Source organism: Macrobrachium rosenbergii, chromosome 48 (genome assembly GCF_040412425.1).
Source record: "Macrobrachium rosenbergii isolate ZJJX-2024 chromosome 48, ASM4041242v1, whole genome shotgun sequence".
Classification (NCBI taxonomy): domain Eukaryota; kingdom Metazoa; phylum Arthropoda; class Malacostraca; order Decapoda; family Palaemonidae; genus Macrobrachium; species Macrobrachium rosenbergii.
In genome coordinates, this window is record NC_089788.1 from 55,359,548 (window position 1) to 55,379,435 (window position 19,888).

General features: G+C 37.8%; 1 protein-coding gene across 1 annotated transcript in view; it reads left to right on the forward strand.

Annotated features, from left to right (window-relative positions):
* LOC136831415 (bicaudal D-related protein homolog) overlaps positions 1-19,888 on the forward strand; it is a 237,747-nt gene that overhangs the window by 158,643 nt on the left and 59,216 nt on the right. The window lies entirely within an intron of this gene.

A 19,888-nucleotide genomic window follows, 5' to 3' on the forward strand; every position in this document is an offset into this window, starting at 1 on the left:
TTCCGTTCTCCTGTTCCTTAGTCGTATGGGGCCGTGGACTCTATAGAATGGGCCCTGTAAATATTTTTCTCAGAGCCTTCCCGTCTTTGGGGTAAACCCCTACCAAACCCCAAACCCCCCGGTAATAAAACTTTCCTGTAGATGTCAACCCTTGACCGTATAGATCACTTTCCTTTTCTGTTTTCTTAACAAGGTTTGGTTAGGTGCGATAATGATATTATACATGGAAGTCTTTTTTACGTCTATAACTAATCGAGAGAAGAGCCAAAAAAATCGGTATATGAAATATTATTGCTTTAAACTCCTAGCTAATCAAAAGAACACAGGAACGGATCACTGTATAAGATAACAGTGATTTTAGAATTTTATAAAACAAAAAAGTGCACATATTAATAAATAGTTTATGTGTAGCCAATGAGAACGCAGCCGCAAGACATCACTGAGTAAAATATTAGATTTCAACTCGTTTTTTTTTATTTTTTTTATAATTGCAGCTGGTCGAGAGACCACAGACGGTGATATGTGCACATCTCAGGAATGTATCAGTGGCTAAGGTTTAATGTTTTAAACTCCAACGTCTTTATTATACAACTAAAGCCAGTCGGAAAAGAGAGGCTGTCCTAATTAGGTATTATACTTGAATGTAAATGTGTCCCTTATTTTAGAACAAAGTGAAACCAGATAACGAAAAATCAGTCATTCAAACTAGTTATTAGTTATTCATCTGAATAATTCATGGCGTTTACCTCTTTCCTGTTGGCTGAGGTCAGTCGTGAAAGCTAGTATTTAAATCTCCTTGTCCTTCTTCATCAATGACTGTTACAGTTTTGATGCGAGATAACTTATAAGCATTCTCTCTCTCTCTCTCTCTCTCTCTCTCTCTCTCTCTCTCTCTCTCTCTCTCTCTCTCTCTCTCTCTCTCTTTCTCTCTATTAATTTTACCTATAACAATAATATGGATTCCAAAATTCTCTTTGGTGTATTAAGATGGAATATCTGCCATAAAAATAAAGATATGGAAAGTAGAGAAGCCTTTAAGTTAATTTTTGTTTCCGTAAATGATTCCGACTGGAGGAAAGGAATTTTAACTGTGAAATCAGATATGGAAAAAGATAGCTTACATCTTCTCTACACTTCAGAACCTTAAAGAACTTTTTTTTCATTTGAGTAACCAAAGCGCAAAATTTAAAACGAAACCTTCCTCAGCCTAATTTAGAGCGAAGGTGACGTTCCCTTTCATTTCGGATGCCTTCGACTAAGGAAATGAAAAGTTCTCTCTCTCTCTCTCTCTCTCTCTCTCTCTCTCTCTCTCTCTCTCTCTCTCTCTCTCTCTCTCACACACACACACACACACACACACACACACACACACACACACACGCACGCACACATACCCATATTAATTTTGCGTATTGATCTTTATTAACTGATAGTCTTTCTATACTTCCGTATGATAATGAAATGCTATTTGAAGGACTGTTTTTGGAACAGTTGCAGCGTTCAGATGTTTAGAATTTTAATTTTAATTCGGAAATGAGAGACAGGAGTAACTCTGCAGTTCTCATCATATCATTCCCATTCGCATTTGCTCCACTGTTTTTTGACGCCTGAAATGCTGCCTGTTGAAAAACCGACTGAAATTCTGGACGAATTCTTCCAGCCCCCAAATTCCCTCTCTCCGCACCGATGAGTGAAGTTTGAACCATTAAATTGCACTGCTTGAAACTGCTCCTTAGATCCTGCCAGCATGCTAAAGTGGTGCCTACAGAAAAACATTAAAATCAGGGTGAAATCTCTCTCTCTCTCTCTCTCTCTCTCTCTCTCTCTCTCTCTCTCTCTCTCTCTCTCTCTCTCACCAGTTCCCTTCTTTTGAAAGCTGCTAAGAAACTGCAAGCACGCCGAAAAGTTACCTGCTGAAAAGCTAATTAGAATTCTGAGTAGTTATACTACCTTAAATTTCCTTTCTTGAGACTAGTAGTAAGGGCACGAAATAACAGTAAAATGATGATTACAGAAAGGAAGACCAGAATTCAGAAGGATTCTCTCCACTAAATTCCAAAACTACTTAAGATCGTGACTGAATCCTCGAATACTCAAGAATATCACTTAATTACCCGAGTAATGTCGTATGACGCAGAGGGCTCTGTCAGATTCCTCTAACTATCCTTTGTCTCTTGTTCTCTTAAGGAAATCATATTAGACCTTCCCACTCTTCGTCAACCTTGAGACCTCTAGCCATCAATCTTTCATCTGTATCCCGAGCATTTCTGATCTTATTTAGTCTCATTATGAAGGTGACCTTGCCGCTTAATACATAATATCCCCTCTCATTATGAAGGTGATCTTGCCGCTTAATACCTAATCCGCCCCCCCAACCCCCAAGATTTTTATTTTCAAGTGCTCTCAAACGTCTAAAAAATTCAGAATTATATCAAGGCTCCTATGTATTGTCTATAAACTTTAGTATGCAGTATGTCTCTTTTTTGTCTAATTTTTGTTAAACATACCCAGTCCTTAATCTGGAGCGTGCAGGATTTGAAAGCATTAGTTAACAAATTGAAGGAAATGGCTGATATTGGTGTAATCATGTCATTTTCTAAATCATAGGTCGTGAGAACAATGCAAGCTGCTACCACATCAAGTGTCTGAGCCCTGTTCTTATAAATGAAGGATCTCTGAAAGCATGAAAAAGAACAATAAAAAACCAGATTAAAATTCAGGATGAAGTCATCCAACCAAAGGTACCCTTCTCCGGACCGCTGTTGAGGGCGTGCAGGTAAATGAAGGGGTGGCAAGGGAGTCGTCGCGGGTCGTGTGCTTCTCAAGTCTTATAGCAGTCGAGTAACAATTGTTTACGGTTTGTCGAAACTTTTACTGAAGGTAATTGTACCTATGTTCTTCGGTCGACGTAGAACTCCATTGTGTTGTTTTCGCCCACTCTCTCTCTCTCTCTCTCTCTCTCTCTCTCTCTCTCTCTCTCTCTCTCTCTCTCTCTCTCTCTTTTCTTCTTCTTCAGTTATACTCAAACATGTTCACTCTTCCCTCTTTTAAATGTCCCGTTCATCATTGTTTCTTCGATATCTATTTTTCGTCTTTACAGTATCATAATCAGCACGATTTTCTATTCTTTATTAGTGCTTTTTTGGTTAACATTCTTCATTGTTCGTATTCATAATCCGTCACGATTTTGTTGTCTTTTCATTGGTATTATTCATCATGCATCATTCTGTTGTGAGTTTCTTCTCTTGTCTTTTTCATCAGTAGTTAATCTGACTTTTTTCAGTCTTCTCATATTTCTCCCGAACTCGTGATATTTGCTTCCAATGCACTAATGAATCCTTTAGTAAATTAATACCAGTTAGAATTAGGTTAAACCTTACGGCAACTCATGCCAATTTTCATCTCTGTCCACTCTTCTGTTTGTTCATGGTTACTCGTCTTCCTCTTCTTAGTAAATAAAAATGAAACAATCTTTTGATGACTTGAATAATTATAATAGTAAACATTTTTAATCTGATGAGACCTTCAAAGACACGAGGGAAAATAAATAAAGAGCTTTCATCTTCTTTTAGTGTCTTATTGAGTGAACGAGATCTACTATTTTATTAGCTTTTAATTTTTTATCCCCATTCCTTTCGGTGGCAACCCATATGTATAAGGAATTTTTTCTCATTATTAAAAACACGAAGAAAAGGCCTCCGATGCTGTATCCATTCTTGGTTTTGTGAAATATTTCCTTAATTTTGGTAAATCAATGATAATAAAAAGGAAACATTAAAGAAAGAAACAGAAATATAATATCGTGGTTATCTTCTCAGTACGTTGGATGATCGAAAATACTTTACCTAATCCAATCGTAAAACTTAAATGGCGTTTTTCTTTCCTCTTGTACAACAATTATCTAAACGCACTGAATTGTGAAACACGTCGGAAATCCTGTGTCACGGCATCGGAAAGTTTTTTTTTCAAATATATATGTATTTCTTTTCTCATTTTTTCTGGAAACTCACTCATGCCTCCAAGTGTTCGCACGTGTGCCGCGTTATGGTTTTGCCTAAGATATTGTGCGTTGCAGGTTAAAACCGTTCAGACACCAAAGACGGGAGAAGACCCGCCTGTTTTGAGACGTCTGTGCTGGTGAAGCCTTACGTTTTGAAATGATGTTTTTTTATTTATTTACTTTACTTGCCTTGAAACACGAGTATTGTCACCAATTTTATCAGGAGCAAAATCTGGTAAGAGGTGTGAAGTATCGTTGTGGTCCAAATGTAACTTTGTCACCTCAGTTACAATTAACCATAGATCTTTATATCAAGAGAATGAAATTTAATAAAAAAAATATTTAACTAACATAATTACGTGTAGAACCAAGCATGCATGTAACAATACAAGTGCATAAACAAATACGAGCGCACGCGCGGTCACACACACACACATACATACATACTCCAGTCGCCCACTAGCTCTACCACCAACGTCCCCTTCTCTCTATCAGAGTCATTATATTCATGTATGCAGTGAAAAGGGGTTATATGTGCCTACCCTTTTATTTGAGCCGGGCTTGCTCTCTTCAAACGAACGAGATTTGACAGGAATATTGGAGATGTTAGGAAACTTCGGATGCTTGAAGTGGATGGAGACTTATTTTACTTATGTGTAGTATTATTACGAGTGTTGCACTTAGGAAGACTATCGGGCTCGCGTTTGCGGTGTCCTTGCTGTGTTTTGATCCTAGCTAGCCGCTCACCAGTCTGCCAAGCTGTAAGTGGTATTAGCATGGACTTATGTCAAGAAAAGTTCATAGGGCTTGCTGCCCCATCTTTTGAGACTTGCTAGGAAACGGACGTCTCTGCTTTTCTGACGTCAACCAAACTTGCTATACGTAAGACCTCATTGGCACCATAGTGGGTGGGGATGGGAAGGGGGTGACGTAAAAATAACTGGAAACGACAGATGTTAGTGTCTAATACATAGTTTTCGAGGTCGCTTAGATGAACAGTGACACTCCTGATGCCCTTTAAGTCCAAGTTCAGCCCTGATAGGAAAAGGGGGTGAGAAGGGGTGGGAAGGGGGTGACATGTAAAAATAACCGAAAACGACAGATATTAGTGTCTAATCCATAGCTTTCAAGGTCGCTGAGATGAATAGTGGTATTCCTGATGCCCTTTAAGTTCAAGTTCTGCCCCAATAGGAATGGAGGGTGAGAAGTGATGGGAAGGGGGTGATGTAAAAAAAACCAAACAAAACAGATATTAGTGTTTAATCCATAGTTTTCAAGGTCGCTGAGATGAATAGTGACACTCCCGATACACTTTAAGTCCAAGTTCAGCCCCGATAGGAAAGGGGGTGAGAAGGGGTGGGAAAGGGGTGATACATGAAAATATCTGAAAATACAGATATTAGTGTCTAATCCATAGATTCCACAATAAGCTGTAGGTCCCGTTGCTAGGTAACCAGTTGGTTCATAGCCACGTAAAATAAATCTTATCCTTCGGGCCAGCCCTAGGAGAGCTGTTAGTCAGCTCAGTGGTCTGGGTAAACTAAGATATACTTAACTTTTTCGAGGCTGCTGAGATGAACAGTAACACTCCCAAATGCCCTTTAAGTCCAAGTTCAGCCCCGTTAGGAAGTAGGGTGAGATGGGGTGGGAAGGTGGTGACATGTAAAAATAACTGAAAACGACAGATATTAATGTCTGATCCATAGTTTTCAAGGTCACTGAGATGAATAGTGATACTCCAGCTGCCCTTTAAGTCCAGGTTCAACCCCAATAGGAACAGACTTGAGAAGGGGTGGGTAAGGGGTGACATGTAAAAATAACAGAAAATGGCAAATATTAGTGTCTAAACCATAGTTTTCAAGGTTACTGAGATGAATAGTAACACTCCCAATGTCCTTTAAGTCCAAGTTCAGCCCCGATAGGGAGAGGGGTGAGAAGGGTGAAAAATAATACATTAAAAACGACAGATATTAGTGTCTAATCCATAGTTTTCAAGGTCGCTGATATGAATAATGATACTCCCAATGCCCTTCAAGTCCAAGTTCAGCACCGAGAGGAATGGGGGGATGTGAAGGGGTGAAATATAAAATGTCAGAAATGCTGGGCAATATAACTGAAGTAACTATCTTAACAGGAAAGGGAGAGGAAGTAAGAGAGGCAGTATAGGGGTGTTGGGATGAGAGAGAGAGAGAGAGAGAGAGAGAGAGAGAGAGAGAGAGAGAGAGAGAGAGAGAGAGAGAGAGAGTTTATCGGTTGTCATTCAGTGTTTTCCTGGGCAGCTTTGGGTAGGTCAGCTAGTGTATATATATAACTATATATATGTATAACTGAATCACGAAAATATGGAACGTGATGAATATATAAATAAAGATAAAATCCACGAAGGAAACGGAAACACTGGAGTGCTGCGAGGCCTTTCAACACTAGTCCTTTACTTAGCTAAGTAAAGGACTAGTGTCGAAAGGCCTTGCAGCACTCCAGTGTTTCCGTTTCCTTTGTGGATTTTATCTTTAACTATATATATATATATATATATATATATATATATATATATATATATATATATATATATATATATATATATATATATATATATAATTATTATGTCAACAAAAATGTTCTTTGAAATTCTTTTCCTCTCGATGCCTTGTGAAAACTATCAGATCCAACCCTCTCAGATGACGCCTGCCTATTGGCCACACATCTCTTCTCTGAGCCGACGTTGTTTCCCATCTGGTTTTAGTGTGCGGGAACGGCTTAATCACCGGAGGGCTCTCTGTTTCTCACGGGTATCCCACGTGAAGCTCTCCGTGAACTAAAGAGAGTGCCTTGAAATCTCCCGAAAGTTTACGTAACCATGAATTGCTGACAAGAACAGTTCCTGAAAGGGAGAAAGTTGGAATTCGTCTTTCCTTTCTTCGATGACCTAGCAAGACACACGCAAACACACATACAAACTAAAACAGAAAACAAAGTGAGAGGTGTACTTGCACACGATCTAATCTCGGTTATCGAATCCTGAAATTATATGATTAATGACACTTGAAGTCAAGTTAGACCGAGAGAGTAATAAGATCTAATATATAACCATTTGTCCGGCGTTAAGAAGTACCTGTCATTGGTCGCGAATCCGTGGTTTTACCTCCCACTTGATCTGAAAGAAAGATCACTCGGACAATTGTTTATTGCTCTATGAATTGGGCAGAGAATTTGCAATAATAACATTTCGAAATTTCATAGATATAAATTGGCCGTCTCACTAAATTCCTTTTATGCTACATTTAATGCGCATGGCTTTTCTGTGTTTATATTCATGGAAAACTTCTCTTTAAGTTTACTGGGCTGAGGTTAAGAAATTCTTATAGCCAAAATATATCAAGGTAAGAAAAAAATTTAACCATCTGAGGAAAATGTTGGACAAGATTATAAGAAAAGTGACGATCCAGATGATCCAAAGGTGACAATCGCCCTCTCTCTCTCTCTCTCTCTCTCTCTCTCTCTCTCTCTCTCTCTCTCTCTCTCTCTCTCTCTCTCTCTCTCGTATACTGAGCAATAGTTAAGGAATTCTAACGGCAAATATATATCCAGGTTAAAAATAATTATAACCATGAGAGAAAAATTTTATAAATTTCAGTAAAACATCAAACCGAACAAGATTACGTGGGAAGTAATGACACGAAGCTACAGTACATAATCTCTTTTTTTTCATTAGTAAACAGCAAACCTTTGGTTTTCCATGTATCTGATCGAAGGTCAGGACTTTAAGAGTAAACAGAGGTAAACAAACGTGCCGACTATCCCATTACAGCTTTCTAATATTCAAGCAATGCCGGACAGTCTTGAAATATGGAGGGAGATTTAGTGGTAATGATTATAGATCGTAATGAACATTTATATTAAAGAAAGGGAAAGATGAACAAGCACCAGAAGAAACGCCCCACCAAGGTGGAATCCATCAGGATTACCGACCTCACAATTTCATTAGATTCCGTATGGCTTCATCGGATCACATTCGAAGGGACTAGGAAATTGAAGGAATGTCTCTGAATTCTACCCATGATTCTTTTGTTGTTGGAAGAGATGAAGGAACACTGTTACAAATAAAAATTCAAGGAAGTTTTTCCTTGAATGGTCTTCCTGTGCAACCACTCTTATTATGACTCAGTTTGGCTGACTTGGTTCGAATGCTGCTTTGAGGCCGTGTGATTTAAATACAGCGAATTCCACGCAGATGAGTTGGTTTGTATGTGGTTTGGGTCCCGGTTCAGTCTGCAAGGCCTGGATTGAAATGAGTCACTGTTCTAGCAAAGATGCAGCGGCCAATGATGCAGTGATGGCGGATGGGTCTCAAGGTTTTAGTTCGGTAATCAAATGGTTGCAAAGTCCTTTGCATATTTTCGAAGAACTCATAGTCTGACTCTTTATTTGTTTTGGAATCTTCGGCAAGAGCTTCCTTCCGTATATAAGTTTAATTGTCAAGCACGAGAAATTAAATCCAGAGGAACGATGGATATTCGTGTGATATAAATAAAATTGTCAAGCACGAGAAATTAAATCCAGAGGAACGATGGATATTCGTGCGATATAAATAATTTCTCTTTCGCATTTGCTGTATGGTTTGATGTTAAAATATCTTTAATCTTTTACGTAAGTATGGACGGATCTTTAAATCATTCTTTAGGGCCTACTATAGTTCACATACACATTTCTTATATATATATATATATATATATATATATATATATATATATATATATATATATATATATATATATATATATATATATATATATATATATATATATATATATATATATATATATATATATATATATATATATATATATATATATATATATATATATATATATATATATATATATATATATATATATATATATATATATATATATATTGTGTGTGTGTGTTGTGTGTGTGTATATAAATATATATATGTATATACAGTATATATACTGTATATATATCTGTGCGTGTTTCACCTTTCTCCTAGCGCGTAGCACCAACTATTCGCTTAAATACTGGGGAACAGCGGTAAAGAGTTTAATTTGTAAATATGGGAAAGAAAATTTCGCTCGATTGGCGTCGAACAAAGGCTGTAAAGTGAAGGAAGGTAAATCTCTGCCCAACAGAAAAGCTTTGCAAGGCAACCTCTCCACCTTTCTAGCTCTCTTGTTTTGACAATCTTTATCGCTCTCATACAAGCAACAGGCTTGTCTTTTTTTTCTACCCAGTGCGTTAAATCAACGGATATTTTCATGTTTCAGTGATTGGTTGTTGCTGTTGATCTAAGAAATAAAAGATGTTATGATACTGAGATCGACTTTCATATTCTCGGAAAAACAGGCATCATTCCATAATTACTGACGTTTTAAACTAATGCCTGAGATGTTATTAGAGTCTGAAGTCGTTTCCACAATTTCTTATTTGTATAATAGATCTGATAATTATTGTTATGTATTAATCAAGGGAATGGGAACTCTAAATTTTCTCTTGTAATAAATAATACAAGTATTTATGTAATAGAATTCCTGTATTCTGAGCATTCCTTTAAATGCTACGGAAGGGTTTGAGAAAGAAAGACTGTAAAGACGAAAGTTTACAAACACCGGTAAGGTGGGAATAAGTGATACAGGCTAAGGTGTTATGGATATACATAAGGGGTAGGAGATGCCATATAAGTTCTGACAGAAATAACGGTAACTATAAATGATGTAGAACGGATTGGAGTGTCACACAACACTCATTAGTTGTGGCACTCCATGCTACGTTGTTTAAAGCCATTTGGTCAATTAAACTGGGCGTTTTTAGGCCTTTTTTTTTATAGACGTCATGGGCTCAACGCCCCATTTCGTCGAATTTTATATATATATATATATATATATATATATATATATATATATATATATATATATATATATATATATATATATATATATATATATTATTGTGCGGTGGGTTACACAAGTGGAATAAGCTACAGTTACAGACACAAGAATGAAGAGAATTGAGCTATATACTCAAAACAATACTTTAACGCGTTGTTTGTAATATTGTCATGTGGATTTAATCGTTGAGTGTCCATTGTTCCATGCATTTATGGAAGAAGGCCAAACACGCTGAAGAGTCGTTAGCTAATCATAAGAAAAAAAAAAAAGAGGGTTGGGTAGATTTACTGGTGATAATCGAATATTATGAGGATGGAACCGGAACCCGATATGTAGCTTGTCAATGAAGATTTCACGGGAACGTCGTGTTTGGGGCAGTGCCCGGGAGAGAGGGATCGGAACGAAGGTAAATATTCGTGACGGCTCCCTTGTTAACATGAAAACGAAGGAGAAAGTTTCGTGTTCTGGTGCATTCTCTCTCTCTCTCTCTCTCTCTCTCTCTCTCTCTCTCTCTCTCTCTCTCTCTCTCTCTCATTGTGTGTCTGACTTGTTTTCTCTTTCTAGTGCATCCTCTCTCTCTCTCTCTCTCTCTCTCTCTCTCTCTCTCTCTCTCTCTCTTTGTGTCTGACTTGTTTTCTCTTTTTAGTGCATCCTCTCTCTCTCTCTCTCTCTCTCTCTCTCTCTCTCTCTCTCTCTCTCTCTCTCTCTCTCTCTCTCTCGTGGTCGTCGAGAAGAGGGTTTTCATCTCTTTATGTAACAACTTTTTTTTCCGTGTGAGCTGAGCGATCCCTTGGAGAAATTGCTCAGACAAATTGTATTTCATGCTTTATGTACCAGAATGACAGACAGAATAATTAGTCATTACACTTTTTTATTTCTTATAGAATAGATTTGTTTGGTTATTATTCCAATCTTTTTTATGAAATTTGGCCAGTCTGATCTGAGAAGACTTACCAGGCAAATTCATGGTTTGTTCCATGTGAAAGAGTGCTCATTATGAGCAAATCATACAACACCAAAAACAACAACAACATTAATAATAATAATAATAATAATGATGATGAAAAATAATAATATTAATAAACAACGATTACTGCACTGTTCTGCATTAAGCTGTAATCCAATGCGAAGTAAACAACTTCAGTTGCAAACATCCCAAGGGCCTGTCAGTGGTATAGCTCGATATTGTTATCTCACACTTTTTATCAGCATTTGCGAAACAATAACTGGGACATATGCAAGTTCATACCGTGGTTAGCTGAAAGATGAATATCTCACTTATTATTTTGATGTTTTTGAACAGTCACGGATGATTTCTGAGCAGGAATGAACTCGCTCAGCATCAGCAGTTTTCATTAGCCTTGATCCAATTATCGGCTGACCTTTCGCGGAGGATGTCGAACGATAACTGCAACCTCGCTTACTACTACAAATACAATGGCTTAATAACCAATTACCCGTAGGGGGTTAGTACCGTCAGTGCACCTCATGCGGTGCACTGTAGGCATCACTTAAGGTTCTTTGCAGCGTGCCTTCGGCCCATAGCCGCAACCCTTTCGTTCCTTTTACTGTACCCCCTTTCATATTCTCTTTCTTCCATAACTCTTTCTACCCTCTCCTAACAGTTGATTCATAGTGCAACTGCAAGGTTTTCCTACTGTTACACCTTTCAAACCTTTTACTGTCAATTTCCGTTTCGGCACTGAATGACCTCATAGGTCCCAGTGCTTGGCCTTTGGCCTAAATTCTATATTCAATTCAATTCAATAACTAACGTATGGCATGTTCTTCTCATCTGCGCTCGAGCGGTTGCATTTCCGGGTCAATTAACCAACTTCAACAGGTCATATGGATTGCAACATTTCCATTGCAATTGACTTTTGCAATGTTCGATGCGTGTATGATTCGTGTTGCTCTGTGGGAGGGGGGGCGGGGTATGGGAGAGGAAAGATTCACTTCGAAGTCTGTATAACCTTTTATCTAGTTCTGTTATCCGTGCGTGTGATGATGTCACTTTCGGAGAGACCTTGCCTTCAGTCACGAAGGTGTCATCCTATCTGATGTCATTTCCGGCTAATGAAATCGTGTAAGGTCATGATAGCTTATGTAATGGTAGTGAAAGACTGTATGTATATATATATATATATATATATATATATATATATATATATATATATATATATATATATATATATATATATATATATATATATATATATATATATATATATATATATATATATATATATATATATATATATATATATATATATATGTGTGTGTGTGTGTGTGTGTGTGTGTGTGTGTACGGTGGAGGATGTTAATGAGAGAGAGAGAGTTAGAGAGAGAGAGAGAGAGAGAGAGAGAGAAGAGAGAGAGAGAGAGAAGCTTTCATAACGGGTCTGAGCTCAAATATATTCCACGTTTTATCATGTCTCTTTTTAATGCTCGAAACGGAGGCTAATAAACGCGTCGAGCAACTGCTCCGTGACTCTGAAACGCAGAGCATGAAAGAAAGGAATATGTTAGCTTTTGGTTATTTATACTATGCTAACAATTACTGTGCAGTGTAGTATGCGTACGCTACAGGACAAGAATTTTGAGTTGCGTGTATATAGGCCTACTGTATGATCTGAATGATCGAGGAATAGCAGTTTAGCATATCCTATGCTTTTGTGTTTTGATTGTAGTTCATTTTCTCGCTCCTTAATCTTTCAAACTCATGCCCAGGTATTCCCAGCCGTCCCTCATCTCACCCCACCCGAGTAAAGACATACACGCGCGCACACATACATATACACTTCTACACCGCTTATTCGGAGACAATCTCTTCTGTTTCACACACGCTTCAATCCATGTTCAAACGTCGCTGTATTTTCTAGGTACGCGTTGAAGTTGTCAAGGTTATTCCTGAACATTCTTAGCGCCTGAATCACCGCAAAGAAACAGGAGACGACAGACTAACGATGGCCTTTAAAATGAGCGAGTCGAGTTACTAGACTCATGTCTTGGATACGAACATTTCAAAAGATTTTGTTGATTTGAGAATATAGCTTTAAGCAGAACATTAAGATTTAGATTGAAGAATAGGGTTTGAAATGATACCATAAGGGATATTACGGAAGCTCCATATGAAGACGAAATAATGATGAAAGGAGAAGGACATGTCCTTTCACATCCCCCAGGAGAAAATGGCGTGATTGTGTCAGGTGAGTTGGTGTGGGCGCCAGAAGAGTAGGGAGACCGAGACCTACTTCGACGAGAACCATGAGAAGGGAGGCAGGAGATGAGCGGAGAATGGTGGCAGATAAAGCACAGGAAAGACGCCAGTCGCGGAATTTCACGCGGCATTGGAGGCAGTGATGATGGAGTTATTAAACTGAAAATAGATTTTAAGTAATGACTTTCTTATGGAACTTACCAGATGTGGTGGGAGAAATATTGCTAGACTTGATTCTGTCGGTGAAAATTTAGTTTGCTGGGAGATATATTTGATTTATACTTTTTACTGCGTCTAGAATTACATGTCAGCCAAATTCCATTTGCTCTTCATTTTGCTTACTTTATATTTTTATATGAAGGCTGTTATGAGGGTGTTTTAATGAATAGAAATAAAATTTTGAGACAATTCCAAGATAAAGATTACTTCTATCGTTGCATAGGAAAGGAAACAGGAGCAGAGAGAGAGAGAGAGAGAGAGAGAGAGAGAGAGAGAGAGAGAGAGAGAGAGAGAGAGAGAGAGAATTTATTGATTCTCACGCTCGATGCTGAAATGATGACCTTTAATAATAAGGGACGCCGATGTTGGGGTAGAGTCTGGGGGGACAGATATTCGATAACTTTACTGATGGCAATAAAGATAAAAATGACATTGGCAATGATAATGAAGAAGAGGAGGCTTTGTACTTACACTAAAAGGCATACATGAACCCCTTTCTATCCCCCCATCCCCACCCCCGTACTCCCATCTAGGACTCTTCCTTGTGCACTTCCTTGGCTCTTCTCTTGGCCTTCCCCCAGGCGCTTACGTCATCATCCTCATGCATTTCTTTTTTCCTTTTGGTCTTAAAATTTTTCTTCTTCTTACTTTACTGATGCCAGGGGCTTACATTCTCACGCCAAATATCATTTTATGATATCCATAGACATTTTTTGGCCAGAAGTAACATTGTTTGCTTACACGTTTTTGTAATTTTTACAGGAAAGCTAAGAACAGCTTGTGCCTTTCATTGGTGCCATGGTTCTTTGGGGTTATGTTCTCATACGATCCAAAGGACAGCAATCATTTGATCAACTTTTCCTCTGAAGTTCGAGATGAATCTTAAATAATTTTTTGCCATCAGGGTATATACTTTATTCAACATGGTTACTAATCTTTAAATTTATTAGTGTTAATTGTCAGATAAATTAATTCCATCAAAACATTTCCTTACTGCCTTCTTTCTCCCCGTTAATGAGAGTTCTTCACTTATTGCCGATGAGATTTGTTCCTGTCTTGAATCAGTTACCACTGAGGAAGGCCTTAAATAACGGATACTGAAGTTTACGTCCTTGATGGTGCCTTCATTTCTTACCTTGTATACTCTGATATCGGCGTGACCAGTTACGTGAGAAATTGACACGATTGGCCCAGTAACAAAATTCCCACAAACTCGATCATAATTCACCTGCGAGCAACGAAACTCGTAAGATCATAAAATATATTCACTCCTAACAGTCTCTCTCTCTCTCTCTCTCTCTCTCTCTCTCTCTCTCTCTCTCTCTCAGAATTTGCAGTACTCGTAGCACTTCTCTGTTGTGTTACCTAAACAAGAATTGTAGTATCATTTTCTCAGCTACTGTCAACATCATATTTGGCAATAACATTTTGCTGCTTTCTTGAGATAAAGTTTTCACTTCAAGCTATTTTTTGAAATGGGCTATCCTAGCTACAAAAGAGTCAAGCAGAGATCACCCCAGCACAGTGTAAAACAGTACGGTATAATAATTGACAGTACACTACACGACAATACTAGTTTTTCTGTACTGGAGAGTCATTGCTGTATACTAGGGTGCAGATACAGTACTACGGTCAATTTTGAACAAGCGTGACATTATTTACTATAAGTGCAACGTAGCTGTTGAATCAGCATCGGAGATTTGGGTATCATAAATAACACTGTAATAGGAAGTCAGCGAATGTAGAATGACATTTCTTTCCATTAGACGAAATCTTGTTTTGCTTTCTTCTCCTCTTCTTCTTCTTCTGTCGCTCTCGCCAGATGTCAGTAACTTATCATCAGTGGTAAAGTTTAGAATGGTGACGGATCGAACAAATATATATATCCTATGTGTATATATATATATATATATATATACAATATATATGTGTGTGTGCGTGTGTATGTAATGTGTGTGAAACTCAACATACAGTAGGGAATAACAACGCAGTGAGAGCTAACCCTGAAAAGACTTAGAGAGACTAAGACAACAAAGACAATTAAAGAATTTAGGACCGGAGATGCCACAAGGACATTTCTTGCTGATGATTCTTACGGTGTTACGTCCCTGTCTAGTTTTTATCATTTTCATAATCTCTATTATTTTTGCGTGACTGCATTTAGTACTGCTTACATACAGTAAGTAACACGAATTCTTGATCAATGCTTTTATGAACCACTGCGTTTCCTGTCTCTTGAGTATATTATAGTCATAATAGCTTCCAAATTTTTCGTCACTCCTTTGATGTTGTGACACTAGTTTTATTTAAAAATCAGTCAGACAACCAATTGTTCTGTCGACAAGTCTCTGCTGGTACGTAAAGAATTACATGGCAAATTTTTCCTGTCTCTAACCTTATTTAGAATCGTTTTTGTTTCTCGTCTACATTTCTACGGCGCCTATACTCGTAACTTTTGCTATAATAACGCCATTGATATTTCCAAATCGGGTGTTTATTGTTTACTTTCGACTTCATGAATGACAGGATAAATGACTTTAGTTATTGTTCCGGTATATATATATATATATATATATATATATATATATATATATATATATATATATATGTGTGTGTGTGTGTGTGTGTGTGTGTGTGTGTGTGTGTGTTTGTGTGTATATATATACAGTATATATGTGTGTGCGTGTATACATACATACACGTTTTTGGGTGTTGGGTGAACTAATGTCTATTTGTACCCAAGGAAGGAATGTGGCTCTCGAGCCTTTCACAACACCTTTTTTTTTTGTTATAAAATCAGCCGGTCATTGTTTACCTCTTAAATCAAAGAATGATAGGGTGAATAACCCTTGTTTTTTTATAATGACAGTATATATTAAAGATTGCATAAAAGTTTACGAGTACCCCAAGGAAGGAATGCGGTTGGCGAGCCTTTCACATCATAATTGCAGAAGTGAAACTCGCTCGGGAGCCTTTGCGTGGCCATTGACTTGTTCGGGAGGTTGAGGGCAGGAGGGTAGGCAAGATCGGCGATGGTTATTTAACAGCCCATGAAATGAAAGCGAAAGTGCCTGTGCATGACGTCACGTTAGTAAACAAGCCGGTTGTTGTTGTTGTTTACCAATATTTGGTTAATGCTATTGCTTGGAGTGATTTGGTGTTGCGCCATGGTCTAAGAGATAGAAAAGTCAAGATGAGAGACATGATGGACAGAGAATTTTAATCTAAGAGAGGAAGAGGGGCTGGTAGGTGTTAGGTGTTGTGTAGAAAATTTCAAGCTGAGTGAGGGGGTAGGGTAGAGAGAGCGGTCATTATCACCTAACTGTTCCCATAATACGTAATTGCTATAAAAAGAAGTGACTGGATTATAAAGGGTTTTGTAAGTAGGTGGGGAAAAGAGGATTCTTAATACATCCTGTTTCCTGCACGAGGTCAGAGGTCAAGTGATATCGACTTAATCACACCCTCGGAACGTTGTTTCTCATCGCTCTAGGAAAGCTGTAATCAGGGCTCCAAAATAGTACGTCTCAAGGACAGGGTCTTCGCCTTTGTGTATGCGAGTGTTGGTTAAGTACAGCGGGATGCGTGTGTGTGTGTGTGTGTGTGTGTGTGTGTGATTATATCACGTCAAAGGACTATTTTTGACGGAGATCTTCCTCTACATAAAAATTTTCTTGATTGAGGATAAGTCGTTTACATTATTTGCTGAATGTCGTTGGTGGTAATCAGGGAAACATATTATATCTTGTTCTGTTGTAAAAGTAGTTGTTATACATACGTATATATATACATACAGACAACGCAAACACACGCACACGCATATATATATTCTTTGTGTGTAATTAGATGTATGTATATATGTATGTAGGTATATTTATTTATATTTTTCGGTTGATATTAGTCTTACCAAATGAATAATAGAGATAATAAGATTTAAATAACGAAAGCGAAAGAGAGCAGTCTTATATCCTGAAATACCCCTCTGCAATTTCATTTTTATTAAGAGGAAAGCTGATCACAAATCCCTTTGAGTGAAATACGCCGTTTAATAATAAATCTTCTCAAATACAAGTATTTGTAAGTTTACGCTTCAAGCTCGTTGTTCCTTTGGTTTTTCTCATGAACAGGCAAGAGCTTTATTTATGATCTGTAATTTACCTGATTGCATTGTGTAGAATAGTCATTTAAATCGCACCAATAGCGGGAGTCCCCTCCCTGCCTTTTTGGAGGTCAGAGTTACACTTCCTTTGTCTACTTGTAGATTCGTGGCTGGTTCAGCTGCCTTGACACGGAAAGCCCCCAGACCTCTTCAAGATAAGAATTAGACATCATTTGTCTACTGGGTATCAGAATGTTATGTTAAACTCAGTAGCTGCAGTAGTGGTAGTGGTAATCGAAAAAGGGAAAAAAAAGCCAGTCTACCGAGATAAGAAAGAGGACCTTAATTTAAAAGAGAGAGAGAGAGAGAGAGAGAGAGAGAGAGAGAGAGAGAGAGAGAGAGAGAGAGAGAGAGAGAGAGAGAGAGAGAGAGAGAATCGCTGAGGCTGAGGTTGCGAATGGGAAAGTAAAATGCTTAGAAAACAGAAAAGGAGGCATACCCATTAGCTCTTTTTATATCATGCCTCAAGTCTATTTTTTAGGATGTCTGGTTGCAATATGAAACTCAAATACGGTTGGTTGATATTGTAGAAAGAGTTAAGTGCAAGTCATATTAATGATTATTACTGAAACGTGATGCAATTAGCTCAATGTCACTGTATCATTGACGTTTTCATCCAGTATTGTTATTACTAAATAACTGGAGTCATGCAAAGTAGCCTGAGTTAATTACTACAGTTCTGTTTCTATTCAATGTTTCTGTTCAACTTTGGGTAAATTTCGACTCCCTTATTTATTCCTTGCATGCTTAAAGTTTTTCTTTTTATACGCTTTTATTTAGCTTGCTTTCTTGTCTGTTTGTTTGTCTTGGTCAAATATTGTGACTCAGTTTTCGACCTGTTCCCTTCGTCCGATGGACTTGAAATTTTGCATGGTTACTCAATCCCGGTGACAATACAATCTTACATGATCAGTAGGTCAGCAGTGACCTCTAGTGACCCTACAATGACCTCTCCCAGTATCTCAGGATTTGTATGAAACTCTTCGGATTTTTCACAACTTCTTTGACTCGGTAAATAACTCTACGGATTTTTCAAATCTTCTTTGGCTCGACAGGATATCAATTCCGTTAGCTACAGTCATAAATTTCTGTCAAAAAAATGATAAAAAATAGTAAACTAGTAAATAATAAAAAAAATAATGAAACAATAAAGCAAACAATTTTTTCAAACAAGCTTTTATTAAAATGCACTAAAAAGTGAAAAATAATTTTTTGAGACACACCAGTATTATCTTACAATTAATCATGTCTAGGAAAGTAAAATCGTGGGCGCCAAATATGGAAGGAAATACTACAAGAGATAAAAAAATATATTTCTTTTCTTGTAGCATTTCCTTCCATGTTTGGCGCCCACGCTTTTACTTTCCTAGACATGATTAATTGTAAGAAAATTCTGGTGTGTCTCAAAATATTACTTTCCACTTTTTAGCGCATTTTAATAAAAGCGTGTTTAATTTTTGTTTTATGTTTATTCTTCAAGAGATGCACCTCTATATAGTACATTCGTATTTCAGGGCATCTCCTCTAGTCTTGTTTGTCACAATGATCTTTTACAGAACGATATTCTCGAGTATATTGAATTTATTCCGTGTTTATCATTCATTGTGAAACTACCCCAATAAGGAATTGTCGAAGAGAGTGATTTCCTTTGTAGAAACTGAAAGCTCGAAAGAGAGAAGGAAGAGAAGAGAGAGGAGTCGAGAGGTCACAGCGAGGTCATGTTCGACAAGGGAAGAAGAGGGTAAAGTCATGACTCGTGTTTTATAGGAAGGCGGGGCTTGTTGCGGCCGCAAGACCTAAACAACGACGTCCCACCCCCTCCCCGCCCCACTCAGTACAGAGCTCCAGGGAATGTAGTTCTTTTCTTCGGAGTCGTGGGCTGTTGTTATCAGCGTTCAGCACTTGTTGGTGCTCAATTTCCGATTGCTTCAGAGTCCACTGGATTGTAGCTGATAAACCTTTGTTGCATGAGATAGCCTTTCATAGTAATGGCTGCGAACTGATTTTATATTTCCGCAGACAGTTGTCTGCCAGTGAGTTAGTCATCGCTCCATTGTCTTTGTTTTGTGGCCACGGAAAGGTCAGTATGATCTTGGAAGGACCAGGGAAAGGTAAATGTATTCGAATGATGGTATGGAAAAGCTGCCAGTTAGTATTGTCATTATACCCTTATGAAATGTGGCATTCTCTTAGTTTCCTTGTATTCCCTGAATCAGTGAACCATTCATTTCCATTTTTCTAGTGATGATGAGCTTCTTTTGTGTGGACTTGTCAGTATCATGATCCGAGCCTTACAAATATGTGTCATTAATGAGGGTCTGTTCTGTGTCCTGGGAATGAAATTGCTGTTCTCATTGAAGGAATGGATGATTCTTATAACTACA